This window comes from Miniopterus natalensis, chromosome 1 (assembly GCF_054644295.1).
Source record: "Miniopterus natalensis isolate mMinNat1 chromosome 1, mMinNat1.hap1, whole genome shotgun sequence".
In the NCBI taxonomy this organism is placed as follows: domain Eukaryota; kingdom Metazoa; phylum Chordata; class Mammalia; order Chiroptera; family Miniopteridae; genus Miniopterus; species Miniopterus natalensis.
The window spans coordinates 37,970,185-37,986,435 of record NC_142081.1 but is presented as its reverse complement, the minus strand read 5'-3'; the positions used below and the strand labels follow the sequence as shown (position 1 = coordinate 37,986,435).

The window sequence follows — 16,251 nt, the reverse complement described above, 5'->3', positions numbered from 1 at the left end:
TAACTTGTTCTACTTATTTCTGCATTCATTGGTTGCGTTTTGCATGTGCCCTGATTGGGGATCGAACCCTCGACTTTTGTGTATCCGAATGACGCTCCAACCAACTGAGCTACCCTGCCAGGGCGAACACAGTCTTTTCTTGACGCAGTTGTTAGCTACTCCAGGGCTCATCTCTGCATTATCTAGACCACCATGTACTATAATGGGATGGCAAAAATTTTTAAATTTAACTAACAATCAAATCCGTTGTAACTTCAGTTTTAATAGTCTGAGCAGAGAAAAGAGTGTAGTAGGTCTCTGAGTTAGAGAAAACGGGTGAGGACACTCTCCAAATATATGGAGAGTAGCAAAAAGAGTAAGTACAAAGCGAGAAAAAAGGTTGCCAAGGGCGGACAGCAGCAGGGCCCAGTGCCTAAGTCCTGGTGTTGCGTATTACCTCTCTGAGTTCCCGGGGGAGACAGGAACATTTTGAAAATAAATAAGGCAGCCAGAACTTCACCCGGGGTAAGCCAGGCTCAGACCAGGGCACGCAGAGGTGAGCAAGCATCCTACTAACTCCTTGTACATAGAAGGCCAGTTCTGTGTACAATGGCAGGGTGCTTGAATTTAGAGATGCGAAGGATTAAAGTTGACGCCTAGTCTTAGATTTAGATGTCAAAAGATTAAGAAAGCAATCAATGGGGAGATCTGTAAGGATGTGATTTAAGAAACATGAATTGAGAGCTCATCTTGGGGCAGGTGCTGCCCAGGGGGCTGGAGACAGAGGCATGACTGGCCAGAATGCTGTCCTCGTGGAGCCGTGGTCTGCCAAGGACTGTGTGCCTTACGTTGCAGCCCACCACAGGTGTCCGGGATTGCCTGGTGTTAGATGAATTGCAAGCACACTTTCAGAACCACGTGCTAAAGTGGATGGAAATTATAACTAGAAAGGTTTCCCTTTTCTTCCCGACTTCAGTGGTATTGACTACACTTCAAATAACCTTTGTGCCACCCATCTCCCATGCAGTGGTTCTTCAACACCTGCCTTGACTTTTCTCCTGCTGAGCTCTGTTCTACCACATATTTGCCTCCCCAGAGAGCTAATTAAAGCCTCTATTTTAGTGCCTACTTACAATGAAAATTTGTGTCACATACCTTTATACAAATTTCAAAGGATACAATTCCAGAACAGTGATGAAGCAATGCTCTTGGATATGTTCCCCATCCAGGTGGTGGTTCAGGGAAGTCGAGATAGGCCTGGTCAGGTCAGTGCTGGCCAACTGGACACCTAATACCTGTTTATTGACAAAAACCATCATGGTGATGATGAAATGACCTAGTACAAGTTTATTTGGGACATTTTCTATTTATATAAAGAGGCAGAAGAACCTCAGTGTTCATCAAGATCACAGTTTAGGCCACAGCATTCTGGCAGGTAAACGCACATCTTTGCAAGCCCATGCACTAGCGCTTCTCTACCTTGAGAAATAATGCTTCTGATCGAACAGTAGCTGAGAATGTGTGAGCATTGGGTCTTAAGTTTTGGATTTTTAATCACAGTCTTTCTTGCTAATGTTATAATCTCTCTTGGTCTCTGAGTCAGTTCTAAATGGCTGGGATGTTGTTATCCCTCTTCTCCACTTCACAGGTATGAGGTGAAAGGGAGGAAACTGAGATAGGAACAGTGTGTTTGTTGATTTACCTACATCTTGGATTTTGAAAAGGAAACTCGGATCTTCTAAACTGTCTTTTATGATCTATTCAAGGTTTAGAGCTCTGTAGAAACGCCCCTCCCTTTAATACAAAACAAACAAACACTCTGTGTTCAGAGCTTCCACACACTTTGGCCTTTAAAGATGGAAATATCTGTGGGACTAAAGATCTTCAAGCCCTATTGCAGATCCCTAGTTTTTGTGGGACTGTACAAAACCTTGTATTGCTGAAAACCCTCCTCTGCCTGCCTCCTGTCTTGAAGCTGGGTTCAGCGTATCATCTAATTGACAGCAGGGGAATGTTTTACCTGCCTGACTTGTTCTGACTATTTTATTCAGGTTTCACTCAATGTTTCTGCACCCTGCTGGGTGTGGGAGGTGTGACTCACCAGGTGAGAGGATACTGTTCCCTGCGCACCTCCAGGGTGTTGCAGGATGATTGAGGAGCTTCTCATTCAGGCTTGGTGACATTTCATTCCTTCCCTGCTCTCTCTTGGATATTCACTTGGCTACTTGCTCCCAAGGAGAACCAGTCAGTTGAGAACCAGTCAGAACTAATTCAGATATTAAATTCATTTCTTTTTCTGCATAAGTGGCCAAACCAGTTTTTTTTTCCTTTTACTGGAAAGATACACTAGTGCCTGGGGAAAGATGGGGGTGAGGAGAAGGGAGACTGAGTTTAAAAGGCAAAGGAACCTGTAGGAAATTGCTTTTCTGTCTAATTACAAGTTTTCTGAAACTTTTTCATTGCCTGTGATCTTTGTGCACAAGTAGACTAAGAAAATATTTTAGTGAGAGTAACCTCACATTAATTTATGCCAAGTAGCTTCCTCTTCCCTGTCACAGCACTATCCCCTTGGCCTGAGCTCAGAGGGACCTGTCCCCTGAGTTGGACCTGGCCGTCTGACTTCCCTGAGTTGCATTTTGCACATAACACCTACTCCCTTCACTCTCAGGCTAAGGACCTGTATGAAACTCTGGTGGCTACAGACCCACTACAACTGTGGGAAGAAGCCAGTTGATGGGAGGGGCTACAGTCAAGCGAAGCTGCACACCACGGGTTCTAGGGAAGTAACCTCATGGGGTGATCTGATCATAAGCTCCTAACTGGGCAGGTCATGGTGGGTTGTCACACCCCAGGGATATAACTTCTTTAGTAAAGGTTTGTCTTTGCCTTAAGGAAGCCCTGTCCATTGTTTCTGTGCAACTAGGTTAACATACCTTTGAAATGCCACTTTTTCAGAGTAACTACTTTCAAAAGTGTATATAATCTTGTTAACTATCCTGCAATCCAATCCCCACCTTGCTTTTCCCCACCTTCCTATAATCTTCCTTACGGTCCCTCCTTAACTGCAAATGCATAAAAGCAGCTGCAAACTGCTATCCTCAGAGGCACTTTTCTCAGTCTGTTGAGATCTTGCTTCTAGGAGTATCCTCTGTTTGGCTCAAATTAATTTTTGTAAAAATTCTCTATAGGTTTGGACATTCTTACGTCAACACTCTCAAGACTGGCAACACTCCTTCATACTCAGAGGCTGGCTCACTCCTATGTCCTGTTTCCCTCCTTAAGGCATTTCTAGAGCTGGGTAGCTTGGCTACATTACTCTCTTTTAAAAAATATGATGTTACTAGTTTATTAAGTTATACCCAAGGGCATCCAAATCAGGCATTTTGGGTAGTTGGTCCCTAAAGAATCATAGCAGCATGGAGAGGGGAACAAGTTGGCTTAGAAATATGTATTTCAGGACCAGATGGCTTTACTAGTGCATTCCACCAAAAACTTAAAGGGGAATTAACAAGAATCCTTCCCCTCAAAGTCTTCCTAAAAATTGAAGAGGAAGGAACACATCCTAACTCATTTCATTCTATGGGGACAGCACTTCTCTGATACCAAAGCCAGAAAAAGACTCTAGAAGAAAACTACAGACCAAGGTCTGTTATGAATATAAATTCAAAAATCCTCAAATTGAATGCTAGCAAACTGAATTCAGCAACATATTAAAAGGATTATATATTGCGACCAAATGTGATTTATTCCTAGAGTGCAAGGATGGTTCAACATGTGAAAATCAATGTAATACACCACATTAATAGAATGAAGGGAAAAAAACAGATGATCATCTCAATTGCTGCAGAAAAAGCATTTGACAAAATTCAACACTCGGTAAACTAGGAATAGAAGAAAACTTCAACATGATGAAGGCCATATATGAAGAACCCACAGCTAACATCACACTCAATGATGAAAGACTGAAAGCTTTTCTTCTAAGATCAGAAACAAAACAAGGATACCCACTTTTATTCAACATAACATTGGAAGTTCTAGCCAGCATAATTAAGCATTAGAAAGAAATAAAAGGCATTCATATTGGAAAGGAAGGAGTAAAATTATCTCTGTTCACAGATGACATGACCTTATATGTAGAAAATCCTAAGGATTTCACACATGTGCACACACAGACACACACACACACATACACACACCAGCTAGAGCTAATAAACAAATTCAGTAGTTGCAGGATACAAAATAACACATGAAAATCAGTTACATTTCTATACACTAGCAATGAAAAATCTAAAATGGAAATTAAGAAAATAATTCCACTTACCATGGTATTAAAAAGAATAAATGCTTGCCCTAGCAGGTTTGGCTCAGTGGTTAGAGCATTGCCCTGCAGACCGAAGGGGTCCTGGGTTTGATTCCGGCCAAGGGCATGTACCTCAGTTGCAGGCTCAATCCCCGGCCCCAGTGGTCATGTCTCAGCAACCAACGGATGTATCTCTCTCACATTGATGTTTCTTTCTCTTTCTCTCCCTTTCTCCCTTCCACTCTCTCAGAAAAGCAGTGGAAAAAATATCCTAGGGTGAGGATTGGGGGGAAAAAAGAATAAATGCTTAAGAATAAATTTTTAACCAAGGAGGCTAAAGACTTATACACTGAAAATCACAAAACATTGCTGAAAAAATTAAAGAAAATATATAGAAAGACATATTGTGTTCAGGTATTGGAAGACTTAATATTGTTAAGATAAAAATACTACCCAAATTGCTCTACATATTCAATGCAATCTCTATCAAAATCCCAACAGCACTATTTTTGCAGAATAGAAAAACCCATTCTAAAACTCATATGGAATCTCAAAGGATCCTGAATAGTAAAAAACAATCTTGCAAAAGAAGAACAAAGTTGAAGGTTTCACACTCCCTGATTTTAAAACTTACTACAAAGCTGCAGTAATCGAAACAATGTGGTATTGGCATACAGACAGACATATAGACCAATGGAATACAAAAGAGAGTCTGGAAGAAAACCCTTGCATATATGTTCAAATGATTTTTGACAAAAGGTGCCAAGACCATTCAATAGGGAAAAGACAATTTTTTCAATAACAACTGGTGCTGGCAAAACTGGATATCCATATTCAAAAGAATGAAATTGGACCCTTACCTTATACCATATACAAAAATCAACTCAAAATGGAACAAAGACATAAACTTAAGAGCTAAACTATAAAATTAGAAAAAATATATAGGAGAAAATTTTCATGACATGACATTGAATTTGGTATTGATTCTTTGGATATGACATCAAAAGCACAGATAAGAAAAGAAAAAAACAGACAAATTGGACTTCAACAAAATTAAAAACTTTAGTGCAGCCCCGGCTGGGCATGGCTCAGCAGTTGAGCATTGACCTAGGATCCAGGAGATTGCGGTTCGATTCCCAGTCAGGGCACATGCCCGGGTTGTGGGCTCGATCCCCAGCGGGGGACGTGCAGGAGGCAGCTGATCAATGGCTCTCTCATCATTGATGTTTCTCTCTCTCTCCCTCTCCCTTTTCTCTGAAATCAATAAAGATATATTTAAAAAAAATTTTTTTTTTAATTAAAAAATGAAAACTTTAGTGCATCAAACATCACTATCAAGAGAGAGAAAAGACAACCCACAGAATGGGAAAAAATAGTTGCAAATCACATATTTGATAAAGGATTAATATCTAGAATATATTAAAAATTGCTCTAACTCAACAACAGAAAAACCAAAACAACCTGATTTTAAAATGGGCAAAGAACATGAGTGAGGCCTTCTTGACTCTCCCAGCCTAGCTCAGCTACCAAAGAAATACAGCTGAACGAGTAACTGAGCCAACAGAATTACCATCCATTCTACCTCCAGAATTGTGAGAAATAATAAATTGCTGATGTTTTGGGGGGGAGGGGGGAAGGACAGAAAACTTAAATATTTCTCCAAAGAAAATGTACATATGACCTGGCCAGCGTGTCTCAGTGGCTGAGTGCCAACCTCTGAACCAGGAGGTCACTGTTTGATTCCAGGTCGGGGAGCATGTCCTGGTTGTGGACTTGATCCCCGGTGGGGGGTGCAGGAGGTGGCCAATGATGACTCTCTCTCATCACTAATGTTTCTATTTCTTTTTCCCGTTCCCTTCCTCTCTCTGAAATCAATTAAAAAAAAAAAAAAAAAATATATATATATATATATATATATATATGTATATATATGGCCAATAAGCACATGAAAAGATGCTCAATATTATTAGTCATTAGAGAAATGGAAACAACAATGAGATTGCTTCACCCCCCTTGGAGGCTATTATAAAAACAAAACAAAACAAAACAAAAACAAGAAAAACAAACAAACAAACCCCCCAGAAAATAACAAGTGTTGGCAAAGACGCGCATTGCTGATGGGAATGTAAAATGGTGCAGTGTGGAAAACAGTTTAGTGGTTCCTCACAAAGTTCAACATAGGATTTCCATGTGATCCGGCAATTTCTCCCAAAGGAGTTGAAAACAGGGAACCATGTCTTATTCTGGTGACCCTGGGAGGGGCTGAAAAACCAGAGCCCAGCCGAGGCTGAGAAACTGGCTTCTTGTCATTGCCTTTGTCATCTCCGCTGCCACCACAGTTGCTGACAAGAAACCTGGTCTTGGGTCTTGGCGGAGAAGTCTTCCCGTGGGAAGGAGACAGCTCTTTCTTAGTGCTTTGCCTTCCAGGCCTCAGGGTCCTGGGTGAGGAGCCCTCCCTCTCCTGGAATCAGAGATTGCTTTGCATAAATCCACCCTTGTTTGAAATCTCTCAAGCCTTGTTAAGTCCAACACAACATCACGTAGCACGTGTAAGACTGAAAGGACTTACAGTGCTAGAATCACCGAGCCAGCGGGGAAGGCATTCTGAACGGAAGGTGGAAGGTCACCAGGGGACTGTGGTGCTGCTGCAGTGGCTGAGATTTCCCCCAGGCCCACCTCTCTGACTCTAAAGCGTGCTGCCTGGCATCCGAGTGAAACGCTGGGCCCACAGCGCGCCGTCCACGTCAGGCAACAAGAATTTGTTCTCTATGTGTGTCCAGCCCCCACTTAGGTCATCGCACTGTCAGAAGCAGGAGAGGAAAGTCTAATGCTCAGGCAAAGGAAGGGCATGGACCGCATCTCTCGGAGAGACAGCGGTTGCATTTGACTTTGGGCCGTTGGCAGCAGTCCCCCAAAATATATTTGGATAAAAAGGCAGAGATTTAGTAGTGGCCCGCCCGCGGTACATCTTACACGAGAATGGGGAGACTTTCCTTACATACGTTAGTGTGTTAGGCGGCCCTGGGAATGTTAGGAAGCGGTCTATTGCCATGCGTCCTGCAGCTGAGGATAACTATGGTTGTAATGCTTGTGCTGTACTCTGCCGACCCTATGTCCCCAACATCTTAGTGACTGCTACTGAGTCAGCAATGCTGTGTCGCTGTGCTGAGCTGGAAGGGGGAGAAGAAGACCAAACATCAGAAATGTCCTGGGACTGCAGGGCCAACCTCATTCCTTCTCCGTACGTGTTTGAGTGTGTGGAGCTGGGGTTTGCCCTGAAACTGGCATCTGTAGAGGATGATCCCTTTGATTCTAGCTTTTCTTGTCCAATCCATCTTCTCAAGATATCACTGGACTCAGGAAGCCGATGTCCATAGTGCTGGGCTAACTGGATTTATAAACTTCCTAAATTTCTTGGCTCAGACGAAGAAGATAGGATAGTCTATAGGAAGTTGCTACGGAACAGAAACGCTTTGCAGAGCGCACCCTTTGTACGGAGCCATTGCCGCTCAGGCAGCCGGCTCCGGTTTGAGGATTCTGGGGCCCGCGACGATCGGTATCACCAGTACCTACAAATGCTCCCTAAGGCCTTTATTAAGCACAGTCCATCCAGCATCTCCTCCCCTGCTTTATACCCAAGAAGATGTTGAAGTGGTAGAGTCTCCTGTCTGAATTCTGGCTAAAACCCCGGATCCCTTTGAAAAGCATGTTAGAAGCACTTTGCAAGATAGTGCTGCAAATCCAGCATTTTTTAAATTGCCTGAAAAAGAATGTCTTTGTCTCATTAGCAGAGCTACACAGGTGTTCAAAGACAAGTACATTCTTTTTTTTTTTTTTAAATATATCTTTATTGATCTCAGAGAGAGGAAAGGAGAGAGATAGAAACATCAACGATGAGAGTCATTGATCGACTGCCTCTTGCACACCCCCCACTGGGGATCAAGCCTGCAACCTGGGCATGTGCCCTGACCCAGAATCTAACCTCGATCTCCAGGATCCTAGGCCGATGCTCAACCACTGAGCCACATCCAGCTGGCCAACAGTACATTCTGAAACAGGACCTGGCAAAGGAGGAGATCCAGCTGAGGGTCAAATTATTATATGACCAAAAAAAGAAACAACTAGAAGATCTCAGTTATTGTCATGAGGAGAGGAATAGTCTATGGGAAATGGCTGAGTGCTTAGCTGACAAATATGAGGAAGTCAAGGAAAAAAAAAGATTTCATGAACAGGATTAATAAAGTATGTCACAGTTTTCATTCTCAGCTCCCAGTTCTCTCTGATAGTGAAAGAGACATGAAGAGAATTACAGCTGATACCTGATCAATTTTGACATTTGGTCAATGCCATCAAACAGGTTATTATGAAAAAAAAAAAAAGACTATCAGCAGTAAAAGATGGAAAAGGTACTGAGTCCTCAAAACCCTACCATCGCGCTCAATGCCTACCAGTGAAGCATCCAGTCCATCCTGAAGGTGGGGGAGGGGGTGAACACACAGGAGAAATGCTGAAGCAAATTAATGATATCTGAAATCGTGTGAGTTTCCGACACCACAAACAACATAGTCACACCTGGAGTTGACACAAGTGAAGGCTTAAATTCATATTGTAGAACAAACAGGTAGTATTATCTAATTTATAAAGAGGCATTTGAATGAGAAAAAAAAAAGAATTGAAAACAGGGACTGAAATACTTATACACCAATGTCCATAATGGCATTATTCACAAGAGCCAAAAAGGTTGAAATAATGCAGCGTTCCACCAACAGAGGAGTGGGTAAACAAAACGTGGGATATGCATTTAATGGAGTATTATGTAGCTATAGAAAGGAATGAGGTTCTAATATATGCTATGACGTAGATAAACCCTGAAGCTCATGCTAAGTGAAATAGACCAAATGCAAAAGGACAATTATTTTATGATTCCATTTATACGAGGTACCTAGAGAGTAGAATAGTGGCTCCAGGAGTTTGTGGGAGGAGGAGATGTTATTATTTAACAGGTAGGGAATCTGTTTGGGATAAAGATAGCTGTGAGGATGGCACAAAATGGTGACTGTGCTTAATGGCACTGGTTAGTTAAAAAGGCTAAATTTTATATTATATATATTTTACTACAGTAAAAAATTAAAAAAAAAATACACATAGCTTAGTCTTGCTCTAAGACCCCGGGACCAGCATGAAAATGATTGAACTGCACAACCAGGAATGCAACCTAGGAAAACAGAGCTTCACCATGGCAACGAATGCCTTTGGGGACATGGCCAATGAAGAAATCAGGCAGGTGGGGAATGGCCTTCAAAACCAGAAGTACAAGAAAAGGAAATTGTTCTGGGAACTTCTCTTTGCTGACAACCCCCCCCCCCCCCCGTCCGCCACTGTGAATTGGAGAGAGGAAGGCTATGTAACTCCCGTGAAGGATCAGGGTCACTGTAGTTCTTGTTGGGCTTTTAGTGCAGCTGGTGCCCTTGAAGGACAGATGTTCTGGAAAACTGGCAGACTTGCTTCACTGAGTGAGCAGAACCTTGTAGCCTGCTCTTGGTGTCCAGGCAATGAGGGCTGCATGGTGGCCTAATGAACAACGTTCTAATACGTTAAGTCCAACGGAGGCCTGGGCTCAGAGAAATTCTATTCATGTTATGCAAAGGTTGAATCCTGCAACAACAAGCCAGAGGAATCTGTTGCAATGACACTGGCTCCGTAGACATCCATCAGCAGGAGAGGTCGCTCATGAAGGCAGTGGCAACTATGGGGCCCACCTCCGTTGCTATAGATGCAAGCCACGACAGCTTCGGGTTCTATGAAGAAGGCATTTATTATAGTCCAGACGGCAGCAGTGAAGACCTAGATCATGGTGTTCTGGTGATTGGCTATAGCTTTGAAGGAACAGAATCAAGTAACAATAAATACTGGATTGTCAGGAACAGCTGGGGCATAGATTGGGGCAAGAATGGCTCAGTAAAGATGACCAAAGACCAGAGCCACCGCTGTGGAATCTCAGCTTTCCTACTGTGTGAGATGATGGTGATAAAGAAAGACTTGATTGAGAACAGGATATCCAGAGGAGGAATTTTATCTTAAAATGGATCGCACTTTACTGCACGAGATAAAACAACTGGATCTTGAAGCTCCAAGTTGTGATTTGAATTCTGTGACTTTTTACACTGGAAAAACGTTATTACTTCTTTTAATCACTACTGTAAACACCTTTGTATTATTGACTTGACTAATAACTTTGAAATTTTATGTTTTAAAAGTATGTATGAAGTTTTACCTTTTAAAATAAAACTTAATTTTATATGCAAAAAGAAAAAACACATGCCCCAGTCTTGATGAAGTTGACTGGCTGATGCAGTAAATATGGGCTGGGAACCCAGAATATGTATTTTTAAAAATGCGTTCCTGCCTTTCTCAGGCATAGCTAGGTTTGAAAATTTGTTTTCATCTCTGCCAGTTCTTTCTAAGGGAACTGGTGCCGGTATGTGAGGAAATGTTCATTGATCTACGTGAAATATGTGTGTAGCTTCCGTAGATTTAAGTGTATTAAATTTAAAGGGCTGTTTTTAAATGAGAGATTGTCATGACCACATTGTTTTGGTGCTGAGGGGCCCACTCATTTATGTGATGATGACAGTAGTTCAGGTTGCTTTTTAAATGTCCATACTTGGCAAAATAAAAATGAGCCATCCTAAGTTTTTTGGAATTTTAATGGTTCGTTAAATTCCAAAGTCTGGGAGACTTTGTTCCAGACATCAGCCATTTGAAAATAATGGAAGAGAGACTGTTCCAGCTATTTATTTTATTTGCACAATGAGAAGTGGAAAGGACCTATCCATTTTTCTGTTGTTTAGAGGACCCTTGAGCAAAAAATGGCACAGTTGAAGTGGATAGAATTAGGATGTTATTTCCCTCGCTGCCTGTTGCGAGGTTCTTCCTCAGAGGGGGCGGGAGGTTAGCCTGGGGGAGACAGGTGAGGTGGCGCCAGGAGAGTAGCGCACAGCATAACTCCCTGGGGAGTGCGGTAGGGAATTGTCGTGTCTTGGGTGGCGCCCTGAAGGCCCTCCTCACCTTGCCAAATTGGGTTTGGGGGCTGAGGGCGCAAGGGCTGAAGTACAGTCATTTCTGGGGGGCGTCTTTGCATTCCAGAGGAGGGCAGGGAGCAGGAGGGAGGGAGTGCCAGCCTGTGGGAGCCCGGCCACCCCGCCCTTTAGTTAATTACTGAAAAGTGCTTCTGCAGCACAAAGATCTGGAGACGTTGCAGCGCTGCTGCTCGGGCCTGTGTGGGAGCTGGCATTTCTGAGACGCCTGCCGAGGCTCTGCGAGGAGGCTGTGGAACAAGAAACAGCTCCTTCCTATTGGGGCAGCCCTTTCAGGGAGACAGTCTCGGAGAACTCTGACCCAGCGCAATCTATCTCAAGAGATAAGCTAAGTTTATTTTGTAAGATACTTGGCTGAATGAGTCACACCAAATTTCAGTTTCATTTTATCTTGTTTTAAATTTGTTGTGAGTTTTAAAGTTTACATTCAGGTCACTTATACATATACCGGATTAGACAACATGTTCTGTAATTTATTTATTTATTAATTATTAATTAATTAATTAATTATTTTACTCTACCAATGTTCCCTGGAGCTCTTTCTGTGTTGATATATACAGGCTTCCCCCATTTTCTTATTTATTTCTTATTTATTTATTTATTTATTTATTTATTTATTTATTTATTTATTTTTAGAGAGAGAGGAAGGGAGAGAGAAAGAGAGAGAGAGAAACATCACATCATCTGTTGACTTCTGAACATGCCCCACTGGGGATCAAACCCAAAACCTGGATATGTGCTTTGACCAGGAGTCAACCCACCACCTTCTGGTACACAGGACCACACTCCAACCAACTGAGCCACACAGGCCAAGGCCTCCCCCATTTTCTTAAACAGCTACATTCCTTTCCAGGACACATAGGCAGTTTGGCATTTTTTACCATTACAAACAATATTATAGTAAACATTCTTGTACACAAATTTGTGTGCATATGCGTAAGTTTTCTGAAGGATTTGTTCCTAGAAATGGAATTTCTGGACCAAAAGACTTGCACATTTCAATTTTTGGTAAATAATACCAATGCCTCCTCCTAAAATTCTGTTCTAATTTAGATAAACAGCATCATACTCATCAACACTGGACATGGCATCAATTTTTTTAATTGCCAGCATCATGTGCAGAAAAAGCTGTGTCATTTTAAATTTCATGTCTCTGACTTACCAGTTAGGTTTTGCATCTTTTCATATGCCTACTGACCATTTGGATTTAAGGTACACAAGTCCTAAGTGTATTGCCTAATGAATTAATACAAGGCGAATTCTTCTTATAATCACCACCCAGGTCAAGAAATAGAATATTATCAGACCTTCTCTCACTTCCCCCAAAGTAATCTATATCCTGACATCTAACCCCTGTAAATTAGTTGTGCCTGTTTTTGAACTTCATATAAATGGAATCACACACATGCACTCTTTTGCGTCTGGCTTCCTTCATTCAACATTTTGTTTATGAGTCATTCATGTTCTTGCCTGTAGCTGTAATATATTCATTTGCATTGCTTATTATATTCCATTATGTGAATATACTACAATTTATTTGTTGATGGACATTTGGGTGGTTTCCAACTTAAAGCTATTAGCAAATAAGCTATTAGCTATGAACATTCTTAGGCCTGTCTTTTAGTATACATGTGCTTACATTTCTGTTGGGTATATACCTAAAAATAAAATTTGGGGGTTATGAGCAATGCTCTATCAACCTGGTCAATTTTATTTGTGAATTTCTAATGAATATTCCTTGCACATTAAATATTGGGTGGTTTGTGTTTTATTATTAATTCATAAGTGCTCTATTTACTCTGGATGTTAATTCTGTGTTATATCTGTTATAAATATTTCTCCTAATCTTTATTTATATTGCTTTTTATTTCACAAAATTAAAAAATTTTATGGTCAAATCTGTAAATCTTTTTCTTTATGATTTCTGGGATTTGCTTAGAAAATCCTTTCTTATCTCAAGGTTGTAAATATTCTCTTAATATGTTTCCTTCTAATACTCATTTTATTGTGATCTTCACATTAGGTTTTTTTGATCAGTCTGGAATTTATTTTGTGAGGATGACAGACAGAGGCTAATTTATTATCGAACACTTAGAGAATGAATGAAATTACACCATTCACTGCCTAGATTTTTTAATATTTGTTTTTCAAAATCTCAAGACAGATGATAACACCAAAGAGCTAAGAAACTATCAAATATTAAAATAATTTTTTTTTTTTTTTAATTTTGGGATAATTTCCCCTTAGCTAGAGTCTAAATGGGGCATGTGTTCTAAATCCATGGTTGGCACCCAGAATACCATGCATATAAATAGCCAGTGACTATTTATTCACTCACTATACATGTGGAACTTGCAAGGGCAGTTCTCATGGACTTGTCTGTCTAAGGAGGAAGTCTCCATCCTGGCATAGTCAAGGTAACCTGACTGTACGCTGGACCTACCTCAAGAAAACCACAGCTGCTTCTTCCCTCCCAAGGCCCCATTTCCCCCCGATGTGAGTTGTCTCCCCGAAACGGATTATGTGCTCTGAGCTCATCTCCAGTATAGACAGAGGTCCAGTTTGAACTTGACTGCAAACCCCCCAGTCGGCTTCAGGTTATAGGCATGACTTCCTTAGGCAAGGCTGCCCACTTGAGGGAGACTATTTTCTTGGCTGGCTGGGTGACAGGTGTAGGCTCACACATGGGAGAAGTGTGTTTGAACTTGGTCCATTTTCCCCCTTTGGCTTGTCCTGCCGGTTACCTGGCAGCACTCGGCGTGGGGCTGTTTGGTTGTGCGTAGGCTTTCCAGTTGCTCGCACTGAGGCAGTTTTGTCCTGCTTGTCCCTCCTCTCTCCTTACACATTTTGGGGAAGTTTGATTATTTGAGATTTAGTCGATTACTTGGAGCTTTGAGCTGGGATGAAGAGAAGAAACATCCCCCTTAACGTGACAAAGAGCATGGTTTAAGGCTGGTGAACTGATGTGTAACAGTGAACCATCTGAGCTGGTTTTCTTGGAAATCGCTCTGCTGGCCAAGCTCCAGAAATGTAATCAAAAGTGGCCTGAAATCACAAGTTTTATTGCTTGTGTTCTTAGTTTCACGATTTAAGGATTTGACTGGTGCCTGTCCTGAAAGCATGGAATTTTCTACTGTTTGTAATACATGACATTGAGTGTATGTGTGTACTTGTGTGTGCATGCACATGTGCAGTGCACACGGTGTGGGCTTGTCTGCACAGGCATATTTTACAGCTGAGCTGTTATACATATTGGGAGGCAGTGGTTAAAGAACAGTGTATGGTGCCCTAGCTGGTTTTGCTCAGTGGTTAGAACGTCGACCCTCAGACTGAAGGGTCCCGGGTTCAATTCCAGCCAAAGGCACGTACCTTGGTTGCAGGCTCAATCCCTCCCTAGGTCAGGGTGTGTGCAGGAGGCAACCAGTCGATGTGTCTCTCTCACATTGATGTTTCTCTCTCCCTCTCTCTCTCTGCCACCCCTTCCACTCTCTCTAAAAAGCAATGGAAAAAAGAAAAAATGAACAATGTATGGCACATTTTCTTTGATTTCAAGAATTGCACATCTGGATTTGTAGCTTAGTGTCTTTGGAGAAATGCAATGAAGGATCTTGCATGTAAGTGCAACTGAGCCACTGGGCAAGGAACTTGCAGCAGAAATATCTGAGGATGGTTTACTTAGAAGAATTCACTGTACCATTTTTTGGAGGAACAGGTGTATCTGGCCACACAAGGTGGGGAAGTGAAGACAGGAGTTTTGAGGAAGTCAAGTTTGAGGCCATCACAGAAAGTTATTTATATCAGAATGATGTGTATTGAAAGCAGAAGACTTTCACTCCACCACTGTCACAGAAGTTTTTTGAGAAGAGGAAAGGTATGCATTTTGCCTTATTAAATACCTACAGCACTAAGAGCTTCTGGTGTGGTTCAGATTTCTGGCGATCTGTACCCAGGCTCCATTGTTGATGAAAGGTGCTTACACTCTTCCTCCAGCCCACTTTGCAGATAAAAGTGCTCATTTCCAATTGGTTGATAGATGTGTAACTAGATTCTTGCTCCCTTTCCCAAAATGCACCCCCCCAACCTCCTCATGTGAGCAGCCTGGTGTGTATGTTTGAGGGGAGGGGCATGAATGACCTTTCATTACGCCTAAGCTCAAAATAAGGACACTGGACTCAAAAAAGCAATGACCAAAAGCAATATACTAGGAACTCTTGTGCTTGCTAGTACAGAAAAATTAAATCTCACATAATGAGCTTCCACTTTTATATCTCTTGAGTTCTAAAGTCTGTCCCCCAACCTCATCAAGCTCTTGGTTTGGGGAAATTAGTGTGTTTTGGGACAAACACGTCAGAATTATGAGGGAGAAACCTGGCAGTGGAACAAACTCTGTGATATGCTTGACGAGAACTGAGAAACAATACTTTGAAGATTTTCTGAGACAGTGTTCAATTTTAGGTTTAGAAAGATGACCCAGAAACCACAGGAAGAGAAGCACCTTTACGGCTTCATTCGGTCAGTAACAGTCAGTCTTTACTAAGGAGCCAACAGAGAGTATTTCTGCACAGAAAGTTGAAGTGTCTGTAGGAGGAAAGCTTAGTCCTGCTTCCACCAGGGGTAGGTGGAAACTGAAAAGAAAGAACTTGAGGTCACTTGCTTTAAATGAGAAGACCAAGGAGTTAGATGTCCAGAAAGCAGAATACAGAGTGATAGAGCAGGAAGGAAGAAACAGGAGCACGTTTGCATAAACGTTGAGATTTTCCTGGGCTTGCCTAATCTCGGGCCTTTAGGCTTGCCTTTTATGAGGGTAAATATGGTTTAATAGTGAGCAAATATTAGTTCACATAATTAAAACCTGTTTAGTTGAACAGGAAACAT

General features: G+C 41.7%; 2 pseudogenes; both read left to right on the top strand.

Moving 5' to 3' along the window:
- Positions 1-1,181: 1,181 nt before the first annotated feature.
- On the top strand, positions 1,182-8,861 carry LOC148094091 (nuclear pore complex protein Nup88 pseudogene; annotated as a pseudogene).
- Positions 8,862-9,458: 597 nt separating this feature from the next.
- LOC148094090 (procathepsin L pseudogene) lies at positions 9,459-10,360 on the top strand (annotated as a pseudogene).
- The last annotated feature ends 5,891 nt before the right edge of the window (positions 10,361-16,251 follow it).